This window comes from Phyllobates terribilis, unplaced genomic scaffold (assembly GCF_046119375.1).
Source record: "Phyllobates terribilis strain yellow unplaced genomic scaffold, ASM4611937v1 Scaffold_3__8_contigs__length_932513732, whole genome shotgun sequence".
NCBI classification, from domain to species: Eukaryota; Metazoa; Chordata; class Amphibia; order Anura; family Dendrobatidae; genus Phyllobates; species Phyllobates terribilis.
In genome coordinates this window covers 261586472-261605013 of record NW_027362763.1, presented here as the reverse complement: position 1 = coordinate 261605013, position 18542 = coordinate 261586472, and the positions used below count along the sequence as shown (strand labels likewise).

The 18542-nt window shown below is 48.8% G+C and overlaps 1 protein-coding gene across 1 annotated transcript in view; it reads right to left on the bottom strand.

Moving 5' to 3' along the window:
• The window catches only part of LOC141258519 (vomeronasal type-2 receptor 1-like), a 157635-nt gene that overhangs the window by 16032 nt on the left and 123061 nt on the right, over positions 1-18542 (bottom strand). The gene's annotated exons all lie outside the window — the stretch shown is intronic.

Below are 18542 nucleotides of genomic sequence, written 5' to 3'. Positions count from 1 at the left end.
CAATGCCTATCCTTACAACTGGGACATCCCCTGGTAGGTGCTCAAGTTTGCCAGGGAACACCAATTAGAAGGACTCAAGCCCGACTTGTGGAAAGAAACCAAAGACCATCCATAAGCTTATCTAAGCCAAAGACTCAAGCAAGTCTATTTCAGGGCTCCCTGTGGCCACAGCTGAGACTGTGTTGAAAAACATGGCTTCTAGCAGGTTAACCAATGGGCACAAAGACCTGCCATGGATGGCTATTTAGAGGGGTCTGCCCCTAAGAACTTTCATGCATGCCCGTGGACTGTGTAATACTAGGCACTGCTCTTGATGCCTTTTCGCTGAGGAAACACCCTTGCATCTCCTCTGGCAGTGCCCATTCACAAAAGTCCTGTTGGATGCTTTGGAAAATGAGCTCTGAGTCTTTGTCCCCAGGAGCAACCAAAAGCACACTTCGGTGCAGAAGTGGGATGGTTATGTTGATAATGGCGTCATCACAGCTCACCATCTTGGTTGATTCCTCAAAGTTTTGTATAACCTCACAGATGTCAGACATCCATGCACACTTGTCGGTTGTTATGTGCGGAGGCTGATTGGAATACCAACAGGCATGTTGTAGCTGGTATTCAACTGCTGCACTCTTCTGCTGACAAAACCTTGCCAACAGTAAGTAATGTGGAATTCCAGCACGTGGTCACGTTGCACACCAGTCTGTGAGCTGGCACTTGCAAGCGCTGATTCAGCACTGCTAGACCAGCCGCAGCTGTAGCTGACTTGTTGAATTGGCCTTACATGCGGCGTACCTTCACAAGTAGCTCAGGCAAATCTGGGTAGGTTTTCAGAAACTGCTGAACCACTAAGTTAAGCACGTGCGCCAGGCATGGTACGTAGGCAAGGTTGCCAAGCTTCAAAGCTGCCACCAGCTTATGGCCATTATCACACATGATCATGCCTGGATGTAGGCTTAGTGGCGAGAGCCACAGATCTGTCTGGTCTGTTTAAAACTTTCCACAACTGTGCAGCTGTGTGCTGTTTGTCGCCTAAACAAATGAGTTTCAGCAGAGCCTGTTGCCGCTTCACCGAGACAGTGCTGCAGTGCTTTCATCTTGTGACTGATATGGACTTCTATTAGGAGATGGAGGATGAGGCCCTCCAAAATGTAATGGGGGCCGCCTGATGGCCTTTCAAAATTTATTAGTAAGGACCGCCTGATGGCCCTCCAAAAATTATTAGTAAGGACCGCCTGATGGCCCTCCAAAAAATTTATTAGTAAGGACCGCCTGATGGCCCTCCAAAGTGTATGACTGGGGGTGAGGTGGAGCAAACCCCAATGGAACTAAGGCCCGCAATCCTCGGTGTCGGTAGCACGTGTGCCATCCTAAGGTCCGAATCGGTTCCGGCCTCCACAAGGTTCACCCAGTGTGCCATCAGAGAAATGTAGTGTCCCTGGCCACAAGCACTTGTCCATGTGTCGGTCGTTAAGTGGATCTTCCCAGTAACTGTGTAAGTCAGGGCATGGGTCATGTTATGGGACACGTGCTGGTGTAAGTTGGGAACGTCACACCGGGAAAAATAGTGGCGGCTGGTGACCGAGTACTGAGCCATGAGATTGCGGAAAGCTTCAGAGTCCACAAGCCTAAATGTCAATATTTCCAGGCCAAGCAATGTGGAAATTTGCCCTTTTAGTGTTGGGCCTGTGGATGCGTGACTGGGTATTTTCTTTTGTGTTCCAAGTCTTGGGGTAGGGACAGCTGAACGCTGCGCTGGGCCAAAGAAGTGGATGTGGTTGCTGATGGTGCTTGCAAATGTGCAACAACAGGTGCAGGGCGGGAGGGATCTGTGCCAGCATCCTGGACAGGGGATTAGAAAGCACTTAGAACATGGGAAGAGGCAGTAGTATCACCTGCAGACACTGTTTGTGTAACCAGGCGTTTAGCCCACATAGTCGGGTGCTTTGATGACATGTGCCTGTGCATTTGGTGGTGGTCAGGCTGGTAGTGATCTGGCCCCTGCTCATTTTGGTATGGCACAGGTTTCAAATTACCTTTCTTTTATTGGCTGCACTTTCTTTAAAAAAGCGCCAGACTGGGGAACACCTAATCCTTGGCTTGGAAACTTTCCGTGTGTTGGTGCTCTGGGGAACAGTTGCTCACCTTCTCCCTCTGACCACCCCACTGCCTCTGCCAGCTTGTTGCAGTGCTGCAGATCCCTCCCCCTCTGCGCTGCGGTCCTCGCTCTGCATGGCACCTTTCCAAGTTGGATCAGTGACTTCATCTTCCACCACCTCATCTTTCACTTCCACATTCTGGTATTCCTGACTTGTTGACCTAATAATATCACTTATTGGCAACGGTGTCTCATCATCATCTACATCTTGAGACACTAATTGCCGTTCCCCACCGTCACCTTCTTCTGACCGTGGCTGCTGAAACATTTGGGTATTACTACACATCATCTCCTAATGTCCCTGTTGAAGCGTGAAGGGCAAAAGGCCAAAATCAACAAATGGAAATGTAAAGAGCTCATCTTAGTGTCCCAGTGTGGGATCACTTGTCTCCTGTGACTCACCATGGTGGGAGGAAGGAGAATGAGGGTGAGGATTATGTGGTCCACACTGTTGGCTGGTGAGACTGGAACGTGTGGAAGACAGGGTGGTGCAGGGAAGCAGACTAGAAGCATTATCTGTCATCCAACGGACCACCTGTTAGCACTGTTCTGGCTTCAAGAGTGGTGTCCCGCAACCCCATGCAAAGTGGGACAGGAAGCTAGGTTTATACAGGTAACAACAAATTCAAACAGATGTAATTAATACAGGTAATGAGTGCAGAGGGCTTCTTAAATAAAAACTAAGAGGTCTGTGAGAGACAGAAGTCTTTCTGTTTGGTAGGTAATCAAATACTTATTTCATGCAATAACATGCAGTTTAATTATTTAAAAATCATACAATGTGATTTTCTGTTTTTTCTTTTTAGATTCAGTCTCTCACAGTTGAAGTGTACCTATGATAAAAATTACCGTCCTCTACATTTTATGAAGGTGGGAAAACATGGAAAATTGGCAGTGTATCAAATACTTATTTTCCCCACTGAATGATTGAGGGCCGCCTGATGACCCTCCAAAATTTCTGACTGAGGGTTGCCTGATAGCCCTCCTAAATGTATGACTGAGGACCGCCAGATGGCCCTCCAACATTTACAACTGATGGCCCTCCAACATGTATTACTTAGGGCCGCCATATGGCCGTCCAAAAATTTGGAGTGAGGGCCGCATGATACCTATGTTGATATGGTGTAGGAGGAGGAGGACAAGAAAAATAATAAACCATGAACCACAGACCCTTTTGGGATGGAAAGGGGTTCATGGGAATACACCAGAAAAAAGTTTGAATTGCTTTTATGTTCCGATGCTGTTATCCAGTGGGGTTGAGAAGTCTTAGCCAATCCAGGTCTTGTTCATTTTGAGTACAGTCATTGTGTCAGCATTTTCAGTTGACAGGCGGATGCGTCTATAAGTTATTATGCCCCAGTGACTGTGGCCTGCAAGGCTCTGATTTGCCTCTAACGTAGATTAGGCTACGTGTAAAATAAAAATAAAGATGTATTAATACAATAGGAGAAAGACCTAAATGCACCTCTTGTGTGAATAAATGGACAAAGGAATTTTGGTGTTCTTTCCCCAGGATGGGTTGGACACATGGTTCATGGATTTTCATTGGCAAAGTTCTCCAAGGAGATAAAAAAAAATGTTTTGGAAACCCTGCTTCAATCTGTCTTAAGCCTCGAGGCTTCCTGATGCCCTGAGTTGGCACAAGAGGAACTGCCGCCCACCTTAGCTGGAGCAAAATCGAGTCAGATGCCTGAAGGTCCTTGTTGTGCCAGTTGTACCCTAAGTAGTGGCCTCGAATCCGCAACTCATTGCTGTTTGCCACAGAAGTCCCACTCCTTCTAAATGTAAATGTTTTCTGAGACCCTACTCTAAGTGTGTTCCAGGGTATATTGGAGTGCCTCCTTCTAATTTTTGGAAGCCCTTGCAAATAGTGCATGTGCTTTACCAGTCTAGGAGTACCACTGCTTTCAAATGGGGAAAAAATGTTTTCTGAGGCCGTCTTCTACGTGTATTCCAGGGTGTATTGCAATCCCTCCTTTCAATTTTTGATAGGCCTTGCACTTACTGCATGGGTTTCACCAGTCTAGGAGTCCCATTCCTTACAAATGGGAAAAAAATTCAGAAATCTCATGCATACGATTCCATATTCTTTTTTCTTCCTTACTAAAATGGAAAATGGCTGCATTTTTGAAAGAAGAAGCATGTCAATTCTTTCAGCATTTTTGCGGCATTTTTTTCAGTGTTTTCACCATTGAAAGTATTGAGAAAGTGCAAAAACGCTTTGTGTGAACATAGCCTAAGAGGTGGAGGAGGCGTTTTTTAATGTCTCTCTTTTTTATTTGACTTATATAAAAGTCATTATACTGGAAATAATGTTTCCTAATCTTTTTTTCCTGTAAAATCCATTTGATCTTCAGTTTGGTAGTTTTTATTTTCAGTCCGTAAAAGTGGCATAATACTCTGACAACATTGTTCCCAGCAGCGACCTGGGAGTCAGAGATACGTCCAGGGATCTTCCTCATGCTGCTCCAATTCCATTTCAGAGCCGTTTCCATCCATTTCAGTAATTTTCCTGACCCCCCCAGACATCCTGGGATGGTTTGCAGGAAAAACGCTCAAGTTTACCATTCACTTCCATTATGCACGTTACTAGAGTCGAGCTCCCGAGCAGTACTACTTGCTCTTTATGAGCAACGAGCATCCGAGCATTTTTGTGCTCGCCCAACACTATTGATAATATTTTCTGGAGTGGATGCTCCAGTAAATTTACCTCAAGGCCAAATCATGCAATGCTCAGAGAAATTGCAAAAAAATCCAAGAATTACAGCTTAGACTCTAAAGTCTTCCCACTTGTTGAAGTGGGAAAGCCGCCATTTTGCTGAACTGTACAGGGCCGACAAAAGGTTAAAATAAAAATAACATCTCATTCATAGCCTTGGACTTTATGCACATACGGTATTGCTCCGGGGTTAGCTCATCCACACAATGTTTCTCATGCCACAAATGGAACAGGCTCGGCACCCTCATTTCGGCATGCTGGTTTTCTGGGAGGAAACTGAGACTCATTTGTGCAAGCAAGCCTTCAGGACAAATAATTAGTCCGAGACATGAGCCATTACATTTTACATGAAAGATGAATATTGATCTTAGATTGTTAATGTGTGTGGCAGCTGCATAGATGTGAGTACAGTAATGAAGCCCTAGATGTCGCTACATTGCGTAGTACTTATCCCATAAGTACAATAATGGTCATTCAAACAAGTGAAGGAGTTTGCCAGAAACCAGTGCGAGTTCAACTTTCATTTATTTCATTGCAATCACATGAATAAATGTAGGTGCTCATTCCTAGCTTATGCTATTTTACAGCATTTCATAACGTAAAGGAACACAAATTGATCGGTACGTTTGTAAATACTTGTGAATACAAGTGAAGTATTTACAGAGTTGTGAAATGTTCATTTTCAATTATTTTTTTCAGATTGAAATATTGTAGGTAGAACCACATTTTTTAAACAAAATCCTTTTACTATAATTCACAATTAGGGAGGGTAAAAAATACATCATAGGGTTATAATCCCTATTCTACTATATAGGAGTGAACGGAGACAGGGATACAAGTCCCATCCAGAGGGATAAAATAATGTAAAACTCCAGAGGATTGCCTGAAGCCTCTAATAACTAACTCTGACATCAGTGGGGACCTAAATAATAAAGTCAGCTCTGCCACACCTGTAGGATCTTTCTAGTTTTGGTAGCAAAACATCTGTTACTCAGAATTCCGCTTTTCTAAATCTGACAGATTGGGGCGATCAGCTATCCAAATACAATACACAAGCGGTACACCTTGCATTAGAAGAGCACTGTCTTCACCTTGGGTTACTATAGATGGATGAGGTTACAATCTTTTATTTGTGGACTGGCACAATTTTCCTATAAAGGATAATGTTCGAATTCTGATCTCACGGCTCCAGTGTCTTACTCCCAGTTATACTCTGATTATTGAAACCAGCACTATGCTAAAGGTAACAAATGATGACTGGAATCATGTGAAGTATTGTTTTATACATTGTTATTGTATTTTTAATTGGCATTTTTACTTGTATTGGTCTAATTATTTTAAACACAATTTCTGCAATTCTAAAGCCACAGGACATATCAACATTTACCAAAGAGCTTCTGCTTTTTAGTAGATGACCAGAAGTAGAACCTGTGCTGACAAGGCTAGATTTTTTGTGTGCGTCTCTACAAGAGCAATAAAAAATAAAATAATTTTTTTCTATGGACAAAAAAAATAAATAAATAAAGATAACATAATACTTGCCTCACCACTAGAGATGAGCGAACATTTCAAATTCGGAATGAACATTGCACATTTGGATCCGTGATCGGACCCCCAAGCGTTTTTACTCAGAATTGGCCAAATTCGGCCAAAGTTCAGTAAATAGTCGCATTTCTACTAGTGTATTTTTTAGGACTTTGGCCAGGATAGTGGTGTTGTATGATGAGAGGAGCGGCAGACTGTTATTCTTAATTTTTTTTTCCTAACTTAATGGGTGGAGTTTCCGGCAAGCCAATGAGCGCGCAGGGACCATCCACAACGTCCAGACACAAGAGCTTGTTTCATTGGCTGCCGAATGTTAGAACTCTCCTGTTAGTTTTTTTTTAGTTTGCTGGTCACATGACCATTTTTGCCTATTTAATCCGGCTCCGCCCTCCTGGCCTTGCTGGACTTCATTGTATTTACTACTCTTGAGCTAGCTTGGTGCTCTGTTGCCGTTCTCTGTTAGTTTTGCTAGGTCTTCTGACCTCTATGCTTTTTGTTGTGTGTTTGTCTTTGACTGCTACTATTTCTGCTAGGAGGTGTCCAACTTATCCCAGTCCCTAGTTCTTGTAGGGATCCCTCCCTCACATCTATAGGTCTTCGTACAGACTAGCCGAGGACTTTAGCGGGTCTGATCGCAGGATCAGGTTCCCCGTTACATCGTAGGGATCTAGTTTAGTTCTATTGTAGGGACAGATCTCCTGTCTTTCCTTAGTCCCTGTAGCAGATCATAACACCGAAGTTACATGTCCCTCTCCTATAAAGAGCGGACATGTTGTTTTGGTGCCATTTTGTCAGTGTAACAGCTCAGAGAGGCTGCTCCTGGATAATGAAAAAGTGAGATAAATAGTTTGATGGATGCTTGTAAGTCAGATAGTTTAGATAGATAGGATCCTGTGTGGCTGTGAAATTGACTTTCCAGCATATCAATAGTTTTTGCCAATAGTGTGGTCCAGACAGACACCAGGCCACATTTCAGCATAGAACTCTGTTGTGCTGATATATTTCTCCATTCAGAAGTACACATTTGAAACTCAAATTTTTTTCTGTTACTACTGTGTGTAACGGGTCAGGGAGGCGGAACCTCTGAGCTACTATACAAGGGGGCGGTCCTTGTAAGGGAGCGGGTGGCGACCAGGGTGGACGGGCAGGCAGTCACAGCAGGTGACTGGGACAGTCTCTGAATGAACGGACAGGAGGTCACGGCAAGTGACCGGGGCAGTCTCTGGATGAACGGGCAGGAGGTCACGGCAAGTGACCGGGGTAGTCTCTGGATGAACGGACAGGAGGTCACGGCAAGTGACCGGGGCAGTCTCTGGGTAAACGGGCAGGAGATCACGGCAAGTGACCGGGACAGTCTCTGGGTAAACGGGCAGGAGGTCACGGCAAGTGACCGGGGCAGTCTCTGGATGAACGGGCAGGAGGTCACGGCAAGTGACCGGGGCAGTCTCTGAATGAACGGGCAGGAGGTCACGGCAAGTGACCGGGGCAGTCTCTGGGTAAAGGATTGGTACGACCTGTGGCGGCAGATGATAGACGTGAGCTCCCAGGTGAGCAGGCGAGAGTCTCTGGATAATCGGGTGGTCACAGCATGTGACGGCGGAGCCTCCAGGAAGACCAACAGACAGGTAGCAGATGAGCGCTCCCAGGTGAGCGGGCAGGAATCTCTGGACAGGCGGGTGGTCACAGCACGTGACGGCAGAGCCTCCTGGTAGGCAAGCAGGCAGGTAGAAGATGTGCGCTCCCAGGTGAGCGGGCAAGCTGGTCCTTAGACAGACTGACAGAAGCTGGAAGGCAGACCGTCGGACCTCAGGCTAGCAGGCAGGTAGCAGGATATCAGGCAGGAATTAGACAGCAGACTGGCAGGAATCTGGCAGGTATCTGGCAGGTAACTGGCAACGGGACCTGAGGGCTGAAGCAGAGTAGTGAACAGTGCTACAACATTGCTCGGGCACCTCCATTTTGGAGGAGGTGCCTTTTATATGGGAGGTCCTCCGGCAATTGGCCGGAGACTCCTTAGGACGGCGCACGCGCGGTCCCTTTAAGAGAGGGGGAGCGCGCGCACCCTAAGCGCACTGCCGGGGAAGGAGCGCGTGCCGGAAGCAGCGGGGAGAGCAGCGCTGGAGGACGCCGCGCCAGGAGCGGGGAGGTGAGAGGGACGGCGTCTCTGCCTAGAACGGGGCAGAGACGCCGATGCTACAGTACCCCCCCCTTTAGGCCCCCTCTTTTTTTGGCCAGAAAGAAATTCCTCAAGGAGAAGCGGGGCGTTGATGTCCTCCCTGGGTTCCCAAGTTCTCTCCTCAGGACCAAACCCCTTCCAATCTACCAGAAAAAAGGTTTTTCCTCTTACCCTCTTGGAGGCCAAAATACTCTCTACCTCAAAGATGTCATCAGCGGAAACCGGAGCAGGAGGGGCACCTGGATTTTTGGAAAAAAAGTTAAAGACAACGGGTTTGAGGAGAGATACGTGGAAGGAGTTGGGGATCCGTAGGGTGGCCGGGAGTTTTAATTTGTAGGCCACAGGGTTAATTTGCCTGAGGACTTCGAAGGGGCCGATGAATCGAGGACCCAACTTGTAGGAGGGTACTTTGAGCCGCACATGTTTGGATGAGAGCCAAACCTTGTCTCCCGGACGGAATTGGGGCGGATCCAGACGTCTCTTATCAGCATATCTCTTCATCCGCTCAGAGGAGAGAAGAAGAGCGGACCTGGTGCTCTCCCAAATAGAAGAAAATTCACTGACAAGAGACTCCGCAGCAGGGTTGTCCACAGAAACGGAGACAGGAAGTGGAATCCGGGGATGTTGGCCACCGACAATAAAGAACGGGGATTTGGAAGAGGACTCGCTCTCATGGTTGTTATAAGAGAACTCGGCCCATGGTAGGAGATCCACCCAGTCCGAGTGGTGAGCATCAACGAAGTGCCGGAGGTAGCTGGACAAGATCTGATTGATCCGCTCCACTTGACTATTGGACTGAGGGTGGTAAGCGGAGGAGAAATCCAGGGTAATGTCCAGCAGCTTACATGTGGCTCTCCAGAAGCGAGAGGTGAACTGAACCCCACGATCCGACACGATGTGGAGGGGCAGACCATGGAGACGGAAGATGTGGCGGATAAAGTCTTTAGCCAGCTCGGGTGCAGACGGAAGACCAGGCAGGGGAATGAAGTGGGCCATCTTAGAAAAACGGTCAGCGACAACCCAAATGACAGTACAACCGGCAGAAACTGGAAGGTCGGTGATAAAGTCCATAGCGATGTGTTGCCAAGGAGCAGCAGGTACGGGAAGGGGCAGGAGATGGCCGGCAGGTAGATGTCGGGGAACTTTGTTACGGGCACAGGATGAACAGGCCGCGACGAAGTCTACCACGTCCTTACGCAGGGTAGGCCACCAGTAATGCTGGGTAATAAGTTGGAAGGTCTTCTTTTGGCCAGCATGGCCAGCTAGTTTAGAAGAATGTCCCCAGCGGAGAACCCTCTCCCGATCTGGCACAGCTATGAACGTCTTACCGGGTGGAAGACGAGTCAGATCCAAGGGGGCCACATTCATCACCTTGGAGGAGTCGATGATGTGCGTAGGTTCCTCCTTTTGATCGGAGGACAGGAAGAACCGGGACAAGGCATCAGCTTTGACGTTCTTGTCCGCCGGACGGAAATGAAGAATGAAGTCGAAGCGGGCAAAAAACAACGACCACCGGGCCTGGCGAGGATTGAGTCTCTGGGCATTTTGGAGATATGCCAGGTTTTTGTGATCCGTGTAGATAATTACCGGGTAGAGAGCCCCTTCAAGCAGATAGTGCCACTCTCCCAGTGCCAATTTGATGGCTAGCAATTCCCGGTCTCCAATGGAGTAGTTGCGCTCCGACGAGGAGAAGATTTTGGAGAAGAAGCCGCACGTTACCATTCTCCCGGTAGAAGACTTCTGGGTGAGCACCGCTCCGGCTCCGGAGGAGGAGGCATCCACCTCCAGGTAGAATTGTTTATTACAGTCCGGACGGTGCAGGACGGGAGCAGAGGCGAAGGCTTTCTTTAGGGAAAGGAAGGCCTCCTCGGCTTCAGGCGACCATGTCCTGGGGTTAGCCCCCTTACGGGTAAGTGCAGATATGGGAGCAGTCCGAGACGAGAAATGTGGGATGAAAAGACGATAATAATTAGCGAAGCCCAGGAATCGCTGTATCGCCTTCAAACCTTCAGGACGAGGCCATTTTAGAACGGAAGAGAGCTTCTCGGGATCCATTTGCAGACCTGTTTGGGAGATGACATAGCCCAAGAACGGAAGGGAGGTCTGATCGAAGAGGCACTTCTCGCATTTGGCGTAAAGGTGGTTCTGCCGAAGCCTAAGCAGGACCTGACGAACATCCCTCCGGTGTGTGGGGAGATCCGGAGAGAAGACCAAGATATCGTCCAGGTATACCACTACGCAGGAGTACAGGAGGTCTCGGAAGATGTCGTTGACTAGTTCCTGAAAGACCGCGGGAGCATTACAGAGACCGAAGGGCATCACAAGGTACTCGTAGTGACCGTCCCGGGTATTAAATGCCGTCTTCCACTCGTCTCCTTGACGGATACGGACCAGATTATACGCTCCTCGTAGATCCAGCTTGGAGAAGATCCTGGCGCCCTTGAGACGGTCAAACAATTCGGAGATGAGTGGCAGGGGATATTTGTTTTTTACAGTGATGAGATTGAGTCCTCTGTAGTCAATACAGGGACGTAGCGAGCCGTCTTTCTTTTTGACAAAGAAGAATCCGGCTCCAGCCGGGGAGGTAGATTTTCGGATAAATCCCCTAGCCAGATTCTCTTCAATGTACTCAGACATGGCTCGGGTCTCGGCTGCAGACAACGGGTAGATACGCCCACGGGGAGGAGTGGTGCCAGGTACCAGGTCGATCGGGCAATCGTATGGCCTATGGGGTGGCAACGTCTCAGCTTCCTTCTTACCGAAGACGTCCGCATAGGGCCAGTAGGGAGCCGGGAGACCAGGTAAGTTAGCTGGAGTAGGCTGAGGGCGAAGTGGACGGACCGGGACCAGGCAGGTCCTATGGCAGTCAGGACCCCATCGGAGTACTTCACCGGACCGCCAGTTCAATACGGGTTCATGTGTCTGGAGCCAAGGTAGACCTAGCAACAGGGAGTGAGAAAGTCCGGACAGCACATGGAAAGAGATCTCCTCAGAGTGCAGCATTCCCACCTGCAGGGTTATGGGTTCGGTGACGAGCAGGATGGTCTCCGAGAGAAGTCTTCCATCCACGGAGGCGACTGACAATGGTTCAGCCAGGGACTTGGTGGGAATATGGTATCTCTCTACCAGAGACTGGGAGATGAGGTTTCCAGCAGCTCCAGAATCCAGATGGGCGAGTTCAAAGATACGGTTTTCTCCCAAAGCAATAGAGACCGGTAAGGTCAGAGACGGAGAGGGCTTACTTTTGTCTAGGACGACCTCTCCGAGTGGTCCTAGACACTGGCGTTTCCCGGCTTTTCCGGGCAGGAACGGATGAAGTGCTTCATACTGCCACAATAGAAACAGCTTCCCTCGGCTCGGCGAGATTCTTGGCGAGAACCGACCATCTTGGTCTGGTCGACCTGCATAGGCTCAGGAGAGACGGAGGGAGTGACGGGTTTCTGAAAAGTAGGAGCTAGACGTGGAAACCTCCTCTCACGGGTGACATCTTTGGCACGCTCCTGGAACCGCAGGTCAATCCGGGTGGCAAGAGTTATTAGGTCATCGAGAGTGGTAGGAATGTCCCGACCGGCAAGTTCATCTTTAATATGGCCGGACAGACCCTCCCAGAAGACGGAAACCAGAGCGTCATTATCCCAGGCCAGCTCCGAGGCAAGGGTACGGAACCGTATGGCATGTTGGCCCACGGTGAGACTTCCCTGACGGAGGCGTAGCAGAGATGATGCGGATGAGGTCTTCCGTCCGGGTTCGTCGAAGACTTTCCGGAAAGCCGTGAGAAAGGCAGGTAAGTCGGACACCAGGGGGTCTCCTCTCTCCCATAGAGGATTTAGCCAGGCCAGGGCCTCTCCGGTGAGATGGGACATGATGAAGGCAATTTTGGCCCGGTCGGAGTTAAACTGGTGAGACAGGAGTTCAAAGTGCAGGGTGCACTGATTTATGAAGCCCCGAGCCTGGGCGGAGTCGCCTCCGAAACGAGGAGGTGCAGAAAGCCGGGGTCCGGGGTAGGATACCATGTTATTAGTGGGCAGTGGAGCTGCCGGATTGCGAGTCATGGCACTGGCGGTGGTTGCAGGCAGAGCAGTCAGAGTGTCCAGGCGAGAATTGACATTCCGCAGGAGACCCAGGATGGACTCCTGTTGGGACCTCTGACGGGACAGTTCATGACACAGGTCCGAGAGCGAGGGAGCTTGGGTGCCACCGGGTTCCATGGCCCGAGCAAACTGTAACGGGTCAGGGAGGCGGAACCTCTTAGCTACTATACAAGGGGGCGGTCCTTGTAAGGGAGCGGGTGGCGACCAGGGTGGACGGGCAGGCAGTCACAGCAGGTGACTGGGACAGTCTCTGAATGAACGGACAGGAGGTCACGGCAAGTGACCGGGGCAGTCTCTGGATGAACGGGCAGGAGGTCACGGCAAGTGACCGGGGTAGTCTCTGGATGAACGGGCAGGAGGTCACGGCAAGTGACCGGGGCAGTCTCTGGGTAAACGGGCAGGAGATCACGGCAAGTGACCGGGACAGTCTCTGGGTAAACGGGCAGGAGGTCACGGCAAGTGACCGGTGCAGTCTCTGGATGAACGGGCAGGAGGTCACGGCAAGTGACCGGGGCAGTCTCTGAATGAACGGGCAGGAGGTCACAGCAAGTGACCGGGGCAGTCTCTGGGTAAAGGATTGGTACGACCTGTGGCGGCAGATGATAGACGTGAGCTCCCAGGTGAGCAGGCGAGAGTCTCTGGATAATCGGGTGGTCACAGCATGTGACGGCGGAGCCTCCAGGAAGACCAACAGACAGGTAGCAGATGAGCGCTCCCAGGTGAGCGGGCAGGAATCTCTGGACAGGCGGGTGGTCACAGCACGTGACGGCAGAGCCTCCTGGTAGGCAAGCAGGCAGGTAGAAGATGTGCGCTCCCAGGTGAGCGGGCAAGCTGGTCCTTAGACAGACTGACAGAAGTTGGAAGGCAGACCGTCGGACCTCAGGCTAGCAGGCAGGTAGCAGGATATCAGGCAGGAATTAGACAGCAGACTGGCAGGAATCTGGCAGGTATCTGGCAGGTAACTGGCAACGGGACCTGAGGGCTGAAGCAGAGTAGTGAACAGTGCTACAACATTGCTCGGGCACCTCCATTTTGGAGGAGGTGCCTTTTATATGGGAGGTCCTCCGGCAATTGGCCGGGGACTCCTTAGGACGGCGCGCGCGCGGTCCCTCTAAGAGAGGGGGAGCGCATGCGCCCTAAGCACACTGCCGGGGAAGGAGCGCGTGCCGGAAGCAGCGGGGAGAGCAGCGCTGGAGGACGCCGCGCCAGGAGCGGGGAGGTGAGAGGGACGGCGTCTCTGCCTAGAACGGGGCAGAGACGCCGATGCTACACTGTGCTACATAAAGCAGGCCACATCTGAGTTTGTAATGGTTTTGCGCTGACATTCTGCTCTATCCAGGGCTCCACATTACAAGATCTAATTGTTTCTGTTACTACCGTGCTACATAAACAAGGCCACATCTGAGCTTGTAATTGTTTTGTGCTGAGATTCTGTTCTATCCAGGGCTCCACAGTACAAAATCTATTTTTTTTCTGTTACTACCGTGCAACATAAATAAGGCCACATCTAAGCTTGTAATTGTTTTGTGCTGAGATTCTGCTGTATCCAGGACTCCACAGTAGAAAATCTAAATTTTCATTGCTAATAGCGTGATCCAGCCACACTACCTAAGCAAATAAATACTGATTGGTAATTTAATGTTAGGTGACTGACAGGTCTGGGCATAGGTTTGTTAAACAACTGGTTATAAGAGGGGAAGGGTACATCCAACAGGAGTGGGAAAAAGCAAGATCATGCTGGAAGGGGGAATAGGCTTGCTGTTCAAGGTGTATATGGTGTAGGTGGTAATGTTACTGAAAGCTCTACTGAAGAAACACCGCCACATCCTATCCAAAGACTCCCTTTCTTTGACAGCCGCACAGCGGTACGCCTTGTAGATGTGGGTCAGAAAGAGCATGCGCTCCAGTGGATGGCAAGCGCTGCATCAAGTGGCCTCTCTTCCTCTTATTCCACCTCAGCATCCCACACAAAGTAGGGTCCGAGCAGAATCCTGACCTCGTCCTAATGAGTCTCAGATACCTGGGGCACACGCTGTGCTGTCAGGGCAGAAAGAGGAGGAGAGTGATTCCCAGGGTGAGGAGTGGGAGAACAGAGAGGATCACAATGCGGTTGTAGATCCCACTTGGTGTGAACCCAGAGGCAGACAGCTGAGTAGCTCAGCAGAGGAGGTGGAGGAGGAGGAAGACAAGGAGGTTACATTGCGTAGGGTGAACACGACAAACTGCTGGACCGTGAGTGCAGGCGGAGATGTTACGGTGGATTGAGAAAGATGCGGTGTGCTCAATGAAGTAAAAACAGCACGTGTGTCAACTTCCATAACAGCTGACGGGCTCTCACTCACCCCGAATGTAGCTGGTAAACAAGTGGAGGTTCTGCGGTCGGAGATCTGTGAGAACACTTGGCACGGTGATGGAGGAGGAATAAGCAGCAGATGCGGTTTATGAGGCAGCCAGTGATTGGCAGGCCCGCTAGTTCGCATTTTAGCTCAGTGAAATTCCCAGAGTAACGCATGTTGATCGCGCATGTGCCGGTTCATGCATGTAGTAGTGAAATTATTGTAATATTTGTCTCTACTAAGTTGTTTTTTGCTAAGTTAGCAGAGAATGTGAGTTGAGTCATTCTTTGCAGTCTGAAAAAAGGCACAGGCTATACAACTTTGCTGCCCCTGTGAGCTGCAGACCTGCGACAGCTGCTGGCCACAACCACAGTTGTGGCTGAGGATGCAGTACTCGTCATGGTTGCATCACTCCATGTCTGTGCAGGAGGCCGCAACATAACCTCCTCATCTTCCTCCACCTCCTCTGTTGAGCTACTCAGCTGCATGCCTCTGGGTTCACACTGAGTGGGATCTACAACCTCATCTTCTCTGTTCTCCCACTCCTCTCCCAGAGAGTCACTCCCCTCTTCTTCCTGCCCTGTCAGCACAGTACAGTCCGCATGCACCTTAGGTATCTGAGACTCATCAGGTTAACGTCTGGTGATGAGGGTCAGGATTCTGCTCGGACCCTACTTTGTCTATCCCCAGATCCAACAGAAAAAAATGTGGGCATTGGTGCAGATGATTTCCTCCTCTTGAGTCTGTGGTTCCCTACAGTCAGTTCGGCAGTTGGAGAGTTGTGACGTGGGGGGAAACAAGGGTAATTGGGGTGCCATCTCTGAGGACTGTACTGTGTGTGATGTTGAGGTGGAGGAAGAGGAGGAGAGGCAACTCGATGTAGTACTTGCCATCCACCCATCCACTGGAGCATATGCTCTTTCTGGCCCTCATCTACAAGGTGTACCGCTGTGCGGATACCAAAGAAAGGGAGTGGAGTAGCCCGTCCAGTAACAGAAGTTGTCAGTTGTCTTTGAATAGGACGCAACGGTATTTCTTCAGTAGAACTTTCACTAACCTAACATTACCACCTACCCCACGTACACCTTGAACACCAAGCCTATTCCCCCTTCCACCACAACCTCGCTTTTTACCACTCATGTTGGATGTACCCTTCCCTTCTTTTAACCACCTGTTTAACAAACCTATGCCCAGACCTGTCAGTCACCTGTCACTAAATTACCAATCAGTATTTATTTGCTCAGATAATGTGGCTGTAGCCTGCTATTAGCAACAAAAATTTAGATTTTCTACTTTGGAGCCCTGGATACAGCAGAATCTCAGCACAAAACAATTACAAGCTCAAATGTGGCCTGCTTTATCTAGCACAGTAGTAACAGAATAAAAGAGATTTTTTAATGTGGAGCCCTCCTGGACACAGCAGAATCTCAGCGCAAAACAATTATGAGCTCACATGTGGCCTGCTTTATGTAGCACAGTAGTAACAGAAAAATGAGTTTTTACTGTAGAGTCCTGGATACAGCAGAATCTCAGCACAAAACAATTACAAGCTCAAATGTGGCCTGCTTTATCTAGCACAGTAGTAACAGAATAAAAGAGATTTTTTAATGTGGAGCCCTCCTGGACACAGCAGAATCTCAGCGCAAAACAATTATGAGCTCACATGTGGCCTGCTTTATGTAGCACAGTAGTAACAGAAAAATGAGTTTTTACTGTAGAGTCCTGGATATAGCAGAATATCAGCACAAAACAATTACAAACTCAGATGTGACCTGCTTTCTGTAGCACGGTAGTAACAGAAAAGGCAGATTTTTTACTGTAGAGCCCTGGATACAGCAGATTTCAGTACAAAACAATTACAAGCTCAGATGTGGGCTTGTTTATGTAGCACGGTAGTAACAGAAAAAAATTAGAGTTTCAAAGGTGTACCCCTGCAATGAGCACAATATCAACACAACAGGGTTCTATGCTGAAATGTGGCCTGGTGTCTCTGTCTTGACCACACTAAAAGCAAAAACGATTGATCTGCTGGAAGGTAGATTTCACAGCCACACGGGATCCTATCTATTTAAACCATCTGACTTACAAGCAACCACCTAGCTAACTATCTCACTCTCTCACTATCCAGTAGCAGCAGCAAGAGCAGCTTCTCTGCGCTGTTACACTGACAAAATGGCACAAAAACAACATGTCCACTCTTTATATGGAGAGGAAAATGTGACTTCGGCAGCCAATGCAGAAGCCCTGTGTCTGGACGTTGTGGATGGTTCCTGCTCCCTGATTGGCTTGTCGGAATCTCCACATATTAAGTTAAGAAAAGAAAAAAAATTAAGAATAACAGTCCGCCGCTCTTCTGACCTCTCCCCACCCCCTCCCCTCATCAAACACGTCCCCCCCACTCATCATACAGCACCACTATCTTAGCCAAAGTCCTAAAAAATACACTTGTGGAAACGCAATCATTTACCGAACTTTGACTGAATTTTGCCGACTTTGAGGAGAAACGCTTGTGTGTATGATCACGAATCCGAATGTGCAATGTTTGTGCCGAATTGGAAAATAACAAACTTTTCCGAACATGTTCGCTCATCTCTAATGGTTGGGTCTCCATGTGGTGTGTAGAAGTGGAAGGGGTGTCAGTCCCCCTTTATACTATTTCTACTCTGGTAAAATGAATGCCACTTTGGGGTGTGTGTCCCTAATTTTTGGAAAAGTGGAGACTCCTGGTTGGTTCTCCATCTGTTGGGTTGGCTGTAGTGGAAGGTGTGTCAGTCCCCATTATGCTATTTCTACTCTGGTGAAATTGATGCCACTTTGATAGTGTCTGCCACTAATTTTTTGAACTGTGGAGACTACTGGTTGGGTCTTCATCTGGTATGTTTCCTGTAGCATAAGGTGTGTCAGTCCCCATTATACTATTTCTACTCTGGTGAAATTGATGTCATTTTGGGGGTGTCTGCCTCAATTTTTTTGAAATGTGGAGACTCCTGGTTGGGTCTCCTGTTAGAACCCTCCTGTTTGTTTTTTCTATCTTGTGTTTTGCGGTCACGTGACCATCTGCCTTTATATTCCAGCTCCGCCCTTTTGGCTGTGCTGGACTTTAGTGTTGTTTGACTGTTTTGCTAGCCAGGTGCTTCTGTGCCTATCTCTGTCAGTGCGCTTGGTCCTTCTGGGACCTTTAGTACCTTTTTATCAGTTTCTCTTTTGTGTTCAGCAACAACTTTCTCTGTTCAGGAGGTATCCCATTTTTGTTCCAGTCCTTAGTTCTTTTAGGGACCCCTTCCCTTTATGCATTAGGTCTTCGTTCAGACTTGCCGAGGACTAAGGCGGGTCTGTTCGCAAGGAACAGGCAGCCCGCTACATCGTAGGAATTCAGCTTACTCTTACTGTAGGGATAGCTTTCCCCTTTCTTTCCTTAGTACTTGTTGCAGATCATAACAGTATGTCCAGCCCAAGAAAACTAAAAGGAAAGAAATTCGGGGATCTGTATGGCTTCCGTCCAGGATTTGGCTCAACGCTTACAGGG